This window comes from Haliotis asinina, chromosome 7 (assembly GCF_037392515.1).
Source record: "Haliotis asinina isolate JCU_RB_2024 chromosome 7, JCU_Hal_asi_v2, whole genome shotgun sequence".
NCBI classification, from domain to species: Eukaryota; Metazoa; Mollusca; class Gastropoda; order Lepetellida; family Haliotidae; genus Haliotis; species Haliotis asinina.
Genome location: NC_090286.1, coordinates 27,330,935 through 27,345,663, shown reverse-complemented (window position 1 = coordinate 27,345,663; position 14,729 = coordinate 27,330,935). Strand labels below are relative to the sequence as shown.

The following is a 14,729-nucleotide window of genomic DNA, read 5'->3' as shown; positions in this document are numbered from 1 at the left end:
AATTAATAACACCAAGGTCAAGAACGGGATTTTCAGAAATCCGACTCAAAACAATGCTAGAGTAGGATGAAATAAGGATCTAGATCACGCAAACATGCACGCAAGCACGCATTTAAACAAAAAACGCACATGACATTTACATCGACAACAAATTTGACATAAATAATAGCGAAACATGAAATTAAAACAATGGGATCTACCATTCTTGCATTTATACGTGTGAACTGATGTATAAATGACCTTCCCACATTCTCTTGAGTGTCCTGCTAATCTAAACAGAAACAGGTAGTACCACGCCATGATTGATTTTTTCTCCTGATAACAATTATCGATGCCCGTGACTTCGCGTGCCGTTGCCACTTCGACAGATATATTTCACAACAGCCTCTCCGGGAGAACCATCAGACCAAAAATAATATGAGCAGATCGCACAGATCGTCGACTGAACTAAATCGTTAAGATATCAATGAAATGTGCAAGTTGGATTGTGCATTGCGTTCTATTTGCTTTACAAAGAGATCATTAATAATGTATGCGCATGTAACCTTTCTTGACTATTTCAGTGTTGTGTTGGGGATGTATTACTTTAGTATGTGTCTATTCGTGCCTGTTATCTCTGAAATACGCAGAGGAACAGGTTACAAAACCAAGGAGTTCGAATGCCAGACAGTGTTTGTCCATTTTGTACCTGGGCTCCAGATATTTATCAGATAAATAAAAATTAAAGGCCTATATCACATTTGCTTGTCATTTTGTTAAAGGAGACTATGAGCGCGACATTAAACCATTAAACCAAACTCACCCATTGTAAATAGTGTTAAGACGGCATGAAACCAAACTCACCCATTGTAAATATTGCTAAAATGGCATGAAACCAAACTCACCCATTGTAAATACTATTAAAGCGGTATTAAACCAAACTCACCCATTGTAAATACTATTAAAGCAGTATTAAACCAAACTCACTGACTATAGCTGATACTCAAATGGTTTGCGATGACAGTTGCTGCTATTTAGTCAAAACCAACCAAAAATATATTAATAGTTAAAGTAAACGAGTGCTTATATATATCGATAAAAGAAAACATTATGAGATTGTCTTAGATTACTTTCTGTGGGCGTGCGACAGTACACACAACTCACTAACAATGAAGTATGTCTGCAATGGCAGTGAGCTGGTGCCCTTAGCCATCAACAAATACTATAGTGTATTCACTAACAATGAAACCTGTCTGCAATGACAGTGAGCTGGTGCCCTTAGCCATCAACAAATACTACTATATAGTATTTGTTGATGGCTAAGGGCACCAGCTCACTGTCATTGCAGACAGGTTTCATTGTTAGTGAGTAGTGAGTATATATGCGTGAAGTTCATATGGTATTCTTAACTTTCCATAACTGTCTTTGTCTAGAGGAACGCGGGTGCTTTTTCACCCCCTTTCGACCGATTGACCTATTGATCGTCCTTATCAACGTCACATATTGATCAATAGGTGTCTCACCACAAGCTCTTAGTGATCTAACCCAGGAAGAAAATTATATTGGAAATGAAGACACTAGTTTCTCAAGATCGCGTGTCTATCACATTACACAATTACAACAAAACCACGTCTCATTCGTGAGGTTTTCACAAAAGTTGCTCGATGATGAGTTGTGCAAATGTATATCCAGGTTCTGTGAATAATAAAGCATCTATCATATTGTAAACATACACATTACTCGCGCTATATCACGATGGAAAAGATCGTAACATCACCACATCACACCTGGGTCGCTACCTAAAGCATTATCAAATGAATGAAATTTGTGGAATGTACCCGAACCGTTATTGATATAAAAGTAAGGGCAGTGTTCGTTGATTAGAAAAGAGCCAGGAACGATATAATTCAAACCAACATCAAATACAGGCGATAGCATAGGCATAGCATAAATTGGCTGAGTGGGTTAGATGGCTGTCCCTGACTCCTATAGTTTGAGTTCGACTCCCGGTTCGGACTGAATCTAACAACAGTACTAGAATATGTACTTTACTGAGAAAGTGTAATCCCACGTATACCATATCTTATACTATGAGCATATCGCATGTTGCTGTCTTTCTCCCACGCGATGACGTCATATTGGATTCGTTGTGTCACGATAGGCCCAGAGTAGCCCGTGTTCGTCATACAGTGCAACATTTTTTCTGTCTTTCTCATCGCCCGACCGACCCTCCTAATTTCATTACCCCGACCGACTATCCATATTCAGATATTGGTGGCTCCGTGAAACATATTTAAAAAATGGATGCCCTTTCAGGATCCACCTAAATTTGCTTTAGGTTGTCAGACTTCGTATGCCATGTTTAGTCATTAGTGTGCCCGATTACTTACATCTAACCTTGATGTATTTACTATTTGGAAAAGTGTAGAATGCGGCATCACGCATCATTCACCCACTGAATGTGTAATGCAATGTCAGTGCTGTGTGAATTGACCGCACTAGTCACTGAATCATGATGGAATATATATTCTTTTAATATAAACGTGCTGCATATTATATAGATCAGTTATATCAATTATGAAATCATTTTCTCACAGCCTTAATTAAGGACTGTAACATCATAACTAATCCTCTATTATCTTAAACCCCAACAAAATCTTACTCTTGGCAACATGCACGAAAGAACAGCTGGAAAATACATCTGAACATTAAGACAAAGCAATTACATATACTAAAGACAGGAAGAGACATCAACATCTCCTTTTACAATCATGAATAAATGATCACAACGAAGTTCATCGGGTGAATACATATCTCTCTACCTGGCCTCGTTCATTATCGACCTCCATTTTGTTGTGACGTCACGGCCAGGTGAAACACACAGGGTCGAGGCAGTCCCCGTTGTAGCTCGCATGTACCTCAATGTACACTGCAAGCGGATAATAAGGATTTACTTAGAGGACTGAAACAGCTCACTATCACAGGTAGGTTTTAAACTGTGTGACATTCGCTGCAAACAGCAACTGCGTTCATGATGCCATCGATAGCACCAGCTTTGTCTGGACATGACGTTGTTTTTCGCTAACTCAACGTTGATGATATCTTTTTGTCTTTAAGGGCTAATGATAATCGGTTAGAAATTTCAACTACATTTCAAATTCCAGTTGGCGGATTACAAATACTTATTTGGACTATTTATTGGAAATTGTAAAATTACGAGATCAACAAAACAACCTTTATTGTTTTGAATTTTGTAAATACAGTTCAGCTTTATGCTAAGAAATATCATTGAAATCAATATACATAGTAAGTGCTAGTATACTATAAAGATGATAAAGTTTATAATCATAAAAACAAAATATTCAGAAAGATTTTTCTTTTCTGGTAGGTGGCTCGTATCTATGTTTTAAACTGAATTAAATGGTGTTCAAATAAAATACAAGGAGTTTTGGGGTGAATGTAAGACAATACGCCATGGAAATTCAGCATTTAATAATTCAGGTACATATTCCAAAGGAAATATCACACGTGTTTGGACTGTAGTGATATCATTGATATTCATGCCACGGATACTCTTTTGAAACTCTGACATGTGTAGTCGTTTCTGGTGTGTTGCGACCCTGTAGCTATGGCAACCGAAAATGTACAGCTAAATATACTCCTACATCAAAAAGATGTGATCATACCACTGTCCTTTACCATAAGAGTCCTTACCACGTGTTCCCTGCTATAATCATTTCTGTGACTCTTCCTATAACCATTTCTGCGTCTCCTTCTATAATGAGGTCCGTAACGCCTGCTAATGATTACTGTGTCTCCTGCAATAATCATGTCTGTGTCTCATACTATAATCATTTCTGTGTCCCCTTTTATATTATTCTGTATCCTCTGCTACAAGCATTCAGTGTCTAATGTTACAAGCATTTCTGTATCCCCTGCTATAATATTTTCTGTGTCTCCTGCTATAAACATTTCTATATATCTCCAGCTATAATCATTTCTGTACCCGCTTCTATAATCATTTCTGTGTCCCCTTCTATAATTAGGGCTATGGATAGCCTAGTGGTTAAAGCGTTCGCTCGTCACGCAGAAGACCTGAGTTCGATTCCCCACGTGGGCACAATGTGTTAAGCCCATTTTAGTGTCCCCCACCGTGATATTGTTGGGATTTGCTAAGAGGGGCGCAAATCCACACTCACTCACTCACTCACTCCCTGCCATAATCATTTCTGTGTCTCCTCTTATAATGACTTCTGTGTCTCTTGATATAATCATTTCTGTGTCTCCTGCTATAATCATTTCTGTGTCTCCTGCCACAATCATTTCTGCGTCTCCTGATATAATCATTTCTGTGTATCCTGCTATATGCATTTCTGTGTCACCCGATATAATCATTTCTGAGTCTCCTGCTATAATAAGAATAAGTTAATGTGGTTAGCTAACAATAAGAGAAGAGCGCACCTGGGTATTCTTTAAACAACCATCTATTTGTCATTTCAATCTGATGTGTTTGGGGTTTGTTTTGGGGTTTGGTATTACAACCATACCATGACGAGTACTCAGAACGCCTGTAATGAATTTTAATGTTCCATTGAGGAGAATCGAACCCTGATCTGCTGCTTGATATCTCAACAAATCACTGGGCCAGCATATGGCGCTTTTAGCATATTCAGATATTAGGATAAACAGTGACTAACGAAAGAAACGCAAATCTGGCTTTTTGTCAAGATTCATAATAGAAGACAAACATGAACGCTAACGTTTGTGAGCTTTTTCCCCCCAAAAATTGCGTTTCTTTTGCTGTCAGTATAATTTAGCTTTTTTTAGATTTTTTTTTCTATAAAGAAAATAACAATTTCCATTCTATTGTTGGTCGGTTTAAAGGATAATTAATACTTATTACTTTCTTCCGGTGTATTCCTTCACCTTCACTATATGGGTGAAAAAGATGGTGTCAACGTTCCATCTAAACTCACAATTCTTTCAACTTCACCTGTATGTCTTCTGGGGACGCCTAGTCCCAGAAATCTATGCTGCTCATCACAGGCTCCAGAGGTGGCGGTACCCAGTTTGGTTGATTGCAGTGATTGGGGTTGCTCATGATATCAATCACTAGTTTATCTAGTCCTAGATTTGATTGTTTGGATCTTAACAGGATGCATACGCAATGACATGTTTGTCTGATATGCTCTAACTTGATAAGCTAATGCATCACCTAGTTCGGCGTTAAACAACAATCGGTCTGTATTTTTTCTTTCTAAATTCCCCTGAATTCAATGTGAGACAAAACGCTAACATGGATGAACCGAGACTAGACTTGCATACAGTCCCCTGGATGAAGATTCGTATAAAATCCATATCTTTCCACAAAGAAACCCGGGCCGTGGGGTATCCTAGTGGTTAAAGCGTCGCTCGTCACGCCGAAGACCTGGTTCGATTCCTCACATGGAGCACAATATGTGAAACCCATTTACGGTGACCCCGCCGTGATGTGCTGGAATATTGCTAAAAGCGGTGGAAAACCAACTCACTCACGGACACACCACAGTGATCATGATGTCAGTAACAAGTTTTTTTCTGACTGCAGAATGGAACTCCAATTATGATTGTCTCATCACGTCTGCTGAGTGATCAACATCATGAGCATCGATCAACGTAATTGAGGTTACGGTGACATGTCAGCGAGCCTGACCTCCCGATCCCGTTAGTCGCCTCAAGCAGCAAACATGGGCTATTGCAGACTAATTCGTACCCCGTCTTTACGATTACTTTTTGGAGATACCAGTGAGATACAATCAGCAAAACATGCATGAGCTAAGTCGTGACTTAAACATGTTCTGATATGCCTGTTTTGTGTCACCTGCACCAAAGACTAGTTTGTTGGTCTCTTAAGCACGTGTCTTAGTGTCTAAATATTTCGTCAGAGGCACGTTCTTTCACACTGTCAGAAATATCCTCATAAATTACTTAACGTCGAGATAAAGGGTCGAATGAGAGTCCGCTATCTCCTTGCAAACAGCGCCTTGCAGGGGTTATAGTAATCAATCAAAGTGCCTTAGTGAGACATGTTTGAGGGTTCGTGTATCAATTTATTTTGTGGTGGACCAAGCTCAACATTATTTGCATGGTCAAACATAAAAAGTAACGTGTCTTTCTCGTCCGATTGTGAGTGTCCAGCACTGTTAATACAAAATTTGAAATCCGAATCCCGTTCGCTTTTACTACGGCATTGTTCTCCATTCGGAAGTTGCACATTTTGATGTAACCCGTGATAACATAAAATGGCGTTCGTAGTTTATGATAAATAAATAAAGAACATAACATTCTGCCTACCTAAACATGCTCCAATAAAAGTTCCCAGGAAACATTTTTAGTTTGATAGTTTCTTGAAATTTCATTTTATCCATGCATCTTGAACCCTAATACATGTAATAAATAACGCAGCATTCAGTAATGATTTAAACCAGCTATATGACGAATTATCAAGTCGATCGTCTTGATCACCTTTAGACCAAACAGACAATCAGATATCGCAAGCAGCAATGAACGACTCTGGGGTGCAATGACACCCAGTCAACCATGTACCCGAACCTAAATAATTGTTCAATTCACTCTCCTCTTACGACACACTTTGGTTGTTGATGACGCATTGTAATCTGGGACCCCCAGGGGTCTGAAAGCAAAGAGGGACAACTTGACCTGGAACGTATTAGTGTCCAGACCGATGTTTACAGACCTCGTTCTCAGCCCCACCTCTTGATGTATGACTGTTGGGTAACTGGATCTGTAGTTACATACAAAGGATTGACTACACTGTGGATACAAAGGTTTCCATTAAGATACATCACAAATCAATACATCGCCGCCAGGCAGTCCAGATCCGTCGGTGTGACGGAAGAGACACATGACTGTTTGGAGATTTTCACACCTCAGTAGGTTTTAGTAGCTGGTGTGGATCATTAGTCCACACGTATGCGTATGCGTGTGCGTGTGCGTGTATGTGTACTTATGTATGGGTTTAGTTTTACACACAGCTGAAGAGACACATGACTGTTTTGAGATATTCTCACCTCAGTAGGTCCCCGTTGCAGGTGTGGATCATTAGTCCTCATGCATATATGTATGTGTGTGTGTGCGCGTGTGTGTGTGTACGTATGAATGAGTTTAGTTTTACACCGTTTTCAGCAGTATTCCAGCAAATGACGGCGGAGACACTATAAATGGGTTTCACACATTGTACTCATGTGAGGAATCGAACCAGGTTTTCGACGTGACGAGCGACGCTTTAACCATTAGGCTACCGCACCGCCCGTGTTTCTCTGTGGAAATGTATAGATTTTATGCGAATCATCATCCAGGGGACTGTATGTAAGTCTAGTTGCAGCCTAAAATGTTATATGTAAGGAACTTAACTCTAGAAGAATGCAATGTTGTATTAAGGCAATTTTACTAGGGAAGGATAAAATATTCATATACATAAGATACTCGTACTGTACTTTGGGTTAGGGTTTGGGGGATAAAATCAGCCCTGCAGTCGTGTTCAACGGTGAAGAATCTAAACCGTAATCAACTTAAGAATGAAGATTTTTATGGATATCAACTTCTTTATATAAGAACACAACGTTTCGGAGTTAATGCTTACTCCTTCATCGGGTGATGAGTTAATGCTTACTCCTTCATCACCAGGTGAAGGAGTAAGCATTAACTCCGAAACGTTGTGTTCTCATATAGAGAACTTGATATCCATAAAAATCTTCATTCTTATGTATTTCACTTCTAAATGTACTTCAAAGACTCGTAATCAACTTATATATTTTACATCTCAAGTTATGACAACGTCATTTGGGTAACAAAGACCCCAGGCACAGTGACTACAATGAATAGCGTTAATTAAACCCCCGGTATCGTACAGGTGTTGATTACAGGTAAGGTCACATCTCACAGTGGGTTGTAGCCACTGGGGTGTCGCTCGTCGTTATTATTGGCGAACACCGGTATCACTCACCTTGGAGTGTGACATGACTCTACATATTTGACATTGTGTGCTGGGAACATATCCACCTTAAAACCATAAGCCATGCAGAGTCGCCCTGAGGAGGGCCTGTTCTGTTCAAACTTGTACAGTGAGATACCGACTAGCCCCAAGAAATACCGGTAACGAACTGTAAGTTGATTCCTCGTTTAATTATATTATACTCATGCGCGCATTTCGCTTTTAGTATTTATGTTTGATTGTTGAGGTGACATATACCGTCACATATATATGTTTAATTTTCAGTTTACTGTCGATCACAAGCAGTTTCGATTCATCCATTGCTCATTTTCAATTCTCACATTTTTGTTATGTGTATAACATGGGTTGTAAATGTATTGTGTTGACGATCTTAAACGCAAACATTATTTCGTATTTGTCCAGTAGGAATCCTTTTTATCGGGTCATGATATGATTTGTTATCTCTTATTGAATACGATTCCATACCTATTGTCTTCTGATTTGACTTACCTACCATGTCACGAGAATCATGGTGGATCTTCGAAGGGTGTAGTAGATATGTTTGTAATGCCACTGTGTCATGTTGTACATGAGGTGTTAGAGAATAACGCAACTGATTGTATCAAAAACGTGTAAAATAATGCCCGACGTTTTTCTTCTGACGAAATGCTATAAATGATAACAACCAAGATAGATTGACATACACATGGTGTATTACATATATATCAATATTGATAGACATACACTGAGAGCGTTACATAAGAAACAATGTTGATAGACATACACGAAGTGTATTACATAATAGTCAATGCAGATCGACAGGCAAACACATAGTTATTGTTTAAAGATCAATATAGATTGAGTGCATTGCCGAAGAATTAATACAAACCGCTTTATAACCAATGACTAGTTATTTTTAAAGTCAAAATTCTCAACATTCCAATTAATCACGGTGGTTTGTAAATATTCGAGTCTGGACTTGGCAAATCAGTGACTGTAACCATGAGCAGTGCCATGATACCTCTCAAGTTGCTCGGCCATCGAAACTGAACAACGCTCCCTCGATCTCTTCTTCTTATCTGGGTAAATGTGACTATGGTTCGACACAAAAGGAGTGCATCATATACCCGTCAACATGTCGGGTAGTGTCTTAATATTCATTGGCATGATGCCAATGTTGCTCTTCCAGAAGACAAATGGAACGAGTCTCTAGGGATGTATCGCTCTGTATGGCATGCATGTATCCGCGTGTTAAGTGCGGTTCCGCTGTTATGCACGTGTAATTTTTACCATCTCACAGTCGTGCATGTTGTATCAAAACATTCCCCGGGGATCACTGAAACCGATAATTTACATGTTCAGCACATTTTCACCAATCTCACTGAATCCTAGACATTATGGCCGCACACACTGGTATTTTTTTACCTACTAGTATGTTTCACAGTTAAAGTCGAGTGTCTTCATTTAGGGTAAAACGGTACGGTCTTACCACGGTACGTAGAGCGGTACAAAGCCTTCGGTTCGACCCGTTTCAATTCGGTACATGAGATATTATCACAATGCAGAAAATTGACAAGAGCCAAACCTTCCATTGTTTAATAACATGAATAAAAAATAACCATAATCTTTGTTATTTGAATGAACAGATTTGTTGTTTTATGGGTAGATAGAAATGATGGTACTGAAACCGAACGTACCGAACTTTTGGATTGCTTTACGGTATTGGAACCGGAGGCAAAGTTCAAGATATATCGTTGTAAACCGCTTCACTCCTACTTTCATTACAAAATAACATGTGTTGAGATATCTCTAGCAACATATAGCTTTCTTTGTTTGTTTCTTTGTTTGTGTGCAATGACCCATCTTTAAATAATCGCCGTGGACGAGATAATCCAGTAATCGACAAATGATGGGCATCAATCTACGTTAATGGGATACACTGTTGGGATCAACCAGTCTGTATCTGACCACTCGATAGTCGCTTTTCACGACAAGCAAGGGTTGCTGGACCGAATTCTAACCCGGATCTTCACGGGTTCAAACTATAATCGTCGGTGTATTAGCTGCCTGCGTGTCATCGTGCCCTGTGTTGGACGTTGTGCATACTATCAACCGCACGTTGGCCTCGTCCAGATTCGATTGCATCTCTGCACAGACTGATGTTATATTGTTTATGTGATGCGTTCAATCAATAAATCTAATTGCATGTAAGTTTGGATTTAAGAGAATGGTTTGATGTAATAGTTTCGTGTTAAGAATGGATCATAATGAATAATCACTATTCTATTGTGACTAACGGGATCGGGTGGTCAGGCTTGCTGATTAGGTCGAAACATGACATCGGTTCCCAATTGCGTAGATCGATGCTCATGCTGTTGACCACTGGATTGTCTGGCCAAGACTCGATTATTTACAGACCGCCACTGTATAAGTGGAATATTGATCAGTGCGGCGTAAAACTAAACTCACTCACTCACTACTAGATTTAGGAAAAAAATGGACACGGCAACGTTTTCCTGATGAAACCAGGTGGATGAGCACCATTCTTCCAAACATATTAACCTTGCCAGTAACAACACAGTCACACCACATTGATCCCATTTTATAGTTCCCCCTGTCATTGAACTACAATAAAATATCCTTGTCTAAACCAGGTAGCAATGCATGTCAGATCGTCCTTGGACGGCTAAGCTTTGAATCGGGTCCTGTTCAAACACATTACAGGACCAGTCGATATATCAGAGAATTTTATGATGCCATAAAGCTAACATAATGGTAATTGACCACGCGTGACCACGTTGATTAAGAATATCGATTTGTTCATGTCAACCAATAATTAAGGTAGATCAGGCAGAGGTCGAAGTGCCCATGTTTATTTGTAATGAAGATTAACCTTGCTTTAGCAACAACAATGTGTTTCCAACTGTGTGACATGGTATCCTTTGAAATTTGATATAGTTAGAATTTTAAAAAGGCAATATGTTCAAGTCGATTGAGGTTGTTACAAGTTCGTATAACTGAAGTAATTACGGGGAATTGGATTCATATGTAATTACCTTCATCGATTTTACTTTAGTCTAAGTATATTTTATTTATGCACTTATTTGCAACAAAGGAAGACTTGACGTAAGCTTTCTTCAAAGTCACTTCGGTAATCAATGCCTCTCTGAAATACAATTAAAAACGGTTACTTCTGCTACTGACTGCACCATGTGCAGCGTACAATGTTCACAACCAAGCTTCACCGGTGTGAGTGTGTGAGTTTGATTTAAGACCGTTTTAACAGAATTCCAGCAACATCCGGGCTGGTGACACCAGAAATGACCTTCACACATTCTAGTCATGAGGGGAAACTGAATATGGGCGCTTCGTGTGACGAACGAACTCTTTAACCTCGAAGTTGCCTAACTGCTTCTTCAGTTGTGTGATTCTTATTGTCCATACATCGCAATATACTTTGGGTTGTTGCTTTTGAAAGTTTGTCCGGTAACAACGAACACATAGTGTAGGACCATTTACGTCGAACGTATTGAATTGGGATATGCTTCAGCTGTTGGTAAATAGAGTCATCAGAGCTTTTAAACAAATCATGCGTGGACATGTTGGATATTGTGCTGTCATGCAAAAGAAAAGTTGCTTTCATACACACCCATGGAAACGAACAATGGAACACATGAAAGTACAAGCGTTCCTTTATTAATTTCCAGAATTTCACCCACAATGCAATACATACCTTGTGTAGAAACATGGGAAGAAATAAAGGAACACATATGCTTTCCTGTGTTCCCTTTTTTTTGTCTGAAAATAATATTCCCCGCCCTCTGCAGAAAACAAGACACCGACTGAGTGAATATTGGTTTACACCGTTTTAGCTAAGCCCCATCAACATTACAACAGATACGAGCTCATATGAGACATTCGAACCCATGTTTTTGGCGTGATAGGCGAACGTTTTAACTACTAGACTACCCAACCGTCATACACCTTACAAGTCTATCGAATGAACTCTAACTGTCTGGTATGCGAATTTCCACGCATGAATAATTCATGTTCTCCAGAGGAACAGCCGTTTAACGGTGCACTGAACAGTCTTTATGACAGCGACCTGTATAAAATCGCTGTGGAACAAGTGACTGACATCATGACCACCGATCTACACAGTTGGGATACGATGCATCAACCATATCATTGAGCATGTCAACCCATTCTGAACGGATCTTTCCGGGTACTAACACTTGAGTGACGACGGATGAATGCATAGATTGACGGTAACAGTTAAGGCATGCACGCGAATTTTTATTTTTAAGTATTTTAGTTTAGTCATGTATCATTTAATTGTTCATAATTTCAAAATTGCTTGAACATATATAGGCGTACCTGTGCCAATATCGATGTTGCCATGTTTCTCCACAAGGTATAATTGCATTGTGGGTGAAATTATTAGCCTGAATAACAGAACACTTGGACATCCATGTGTTCCTTTATTTGTTTCCATGAGTATATTTCCAAAAGAATTCTCGAATTCTGGATTTATGCAGATATATAAGCATCTTTTAGCTCCTTCTTCAGTCTGACAGACAGACATTTTTCGAGTAACAAACCACGGACCCATAATACATTAATGATCATCAGATTCATCACGCATGTGAACAGGTGAATAATTTTGCACAATAACTGCGTCACCTGGTCAACTGTCGTGACTGCAGGTTGTGAGACCCGTGGATACTCCACGTGTGGGCGAAACGTGAAACGTGAGAATGAATAATCAGATAATATTGGTCACAGCCATTGGCCACATACAATCAATCGAAGAAGATTTGTCGCGTCCTATCACACACACATGACGTAAAACTTCCTTGTTGTGGAAGCAAGGTGTTCCAGTATAGATAACACAAACTTCTGTGATATAGATTAGGTTAATGCTTCGCAACTGTAATATTGAGATGCACAGTATTTGCTTGAGTGCGTCTGAACGTGAAGGTTTCCATTGGCGCTTTCTGTAGAAGAGGGCCAATATAAAAGTAGAATTAGGATCACTGTATTTTTTAGTTATTTTGTTAGTCTTCACTTGTAGTGAAAACTGACCACTCTGATTCAGAAAGAATAACGTCCACTCCCCCCACCCCCGCCCCCACCCATCCTCACGAAAAAATGTTTTGCCCATCTTACACAGCATATATTAAATGGCATCTGTTATTTTTTAGGCCTTTGTAATCCGATATTAAAAAGTGTATTTCTTCTCCGAAATATTGGAAGGTCGCCTTAGTATCTTTAGCTATTCGTGCCGCAGTGTCCTTGACTAAACATGCTATTCAAGATATTGCCGTGTTGCGAAAGACAATCCTCCAGCAAAACTTTCTAGGAGACCAACGATTATTACGACCATTCTTCCAAGTGTATAACATGTGTGCTGTCAGAACGTATTACGTTTGGGAAAATTGAAACCATTGTCGACCTTGTTCTTCGTCAAGTCAAAGGAGAGTTCCGTGAACATGCGTCAATGAGTGTAGAACATTTGAACAGAGTCTAGTAGCGTTACTGACGGGGCTGCCATAAAATGTAAATCCCCTTTAAATAATCAATATGTACTCATGGAAACGAATAATGGAACACGAGAAAGTACAAGTGTTCCTTTAGTCTTTTCCATTTTTTACAAGGTATGTATTACACTGTGAGTGAACTTCTGAAAATAAGTAAAGGAACAACTTGTACTTGTATTCGTTTCTATGAGCATATTTATCCAAATGTTATGAGAGAGTACAACGTGTAATCTTAACGTCACATCGGCATTATCTCATGAAGTAACACTGTTCAAGAGAAAACAGGGTATTGTTATAAGGCCTGATAAGGATATACAAAACAGTGTATCGTGTTTCTTGGAAACGTGATCTCATCCGGGTGAACGAGTGTAGTTTCGTCTCGCGGCAATGGTGAAGTGGTCCATGTTCGTGGAAATCTGAAAAAATCTTAACAAGATCTTGAATGGACACTGAAGGGCGATTTCGCGTTTGTGTCTGAGACCTATTTAACAAGACAAACATTGTATCGATGAACATAATCGAACTCCTCCTTTGTAAGAAACTGTTCTTTAAAATCTGACATGTGGGATAAGACTGTTACACAAACTCAGCTGTGACAAGACAGTTGTATATCATACAAATGTATAACTTAATTGTGTTTACACTTTGTATACACGAACAAACAAACAAACAAATAAATAAATAACGTTTCACATTGACAGTTCATAGCAGACTTCAGCGCTGATTATGTACACGATACAGTCATACAAAATTAATAACAGAGGAGCGGGGCTACATTTTCAGGTGAAACAATCTCTCGGACAATCGGACACTTGAGTCCCTGTCGTCATGACGACGTTTATATAATTCATGTCCAAAAGCAGCCTCGTTTCCGTTTAAACGAAAGTGATCGATTCAGAATGAAATATGCATTGGATAGAATATGTATGGAGAACTGTTTCAAGATAGAGATGGAGAATAAAGTCGCCCTGTGGGATAGCAGGGGTGATCTGATAATACTAGTTATAGCGTCATGGAAAATAATGCCTATAAACATCTTCGGAATAGGCTCATCTACAAAAAAAATGAAACATTCCAAATTTGGGAATGGTTTGATTTTTTTAAAAGAAACTCGAGAAAATACTTATGTCACTGAATTTTTTTCTACCCCTTTTGACAGCATTGATATTAACAAGATGCAGGAATACCATGACAAGTATGCCTTTGGTATTGTCAAG

General features: G+C 39.1%; 1 protein-coding gene across 4 annotated transcripts in view; it reads left to right on the top strand.

Moving 5' to 3' along the window:
- Positions 1–2,827: 2,827 nt before the first annotated feature.
- LOC137291666 (choline transporter-like protein 1) overlaps positions 2,828–14,729 on the top strand; it is a 37,279-nt gene continuing 25,377 nt past the window's right edge. For 2 of the 4 annotated variants that reach the window (XM_067823095.1, XM_067823093.1), the window contains exon 1: positions 8,001–8,143. The gene's annotated coding sequence lies outside the window, so the exon portion shown is untranslated. Of the gene's footprint in view, positions 2,964–8,000; positions 8,144–14,729 lie in introns of those variants that run through there. The other 2 variants (XM_067823094.1, XM_067823096.1) reach the window with 2 other exon arrangements.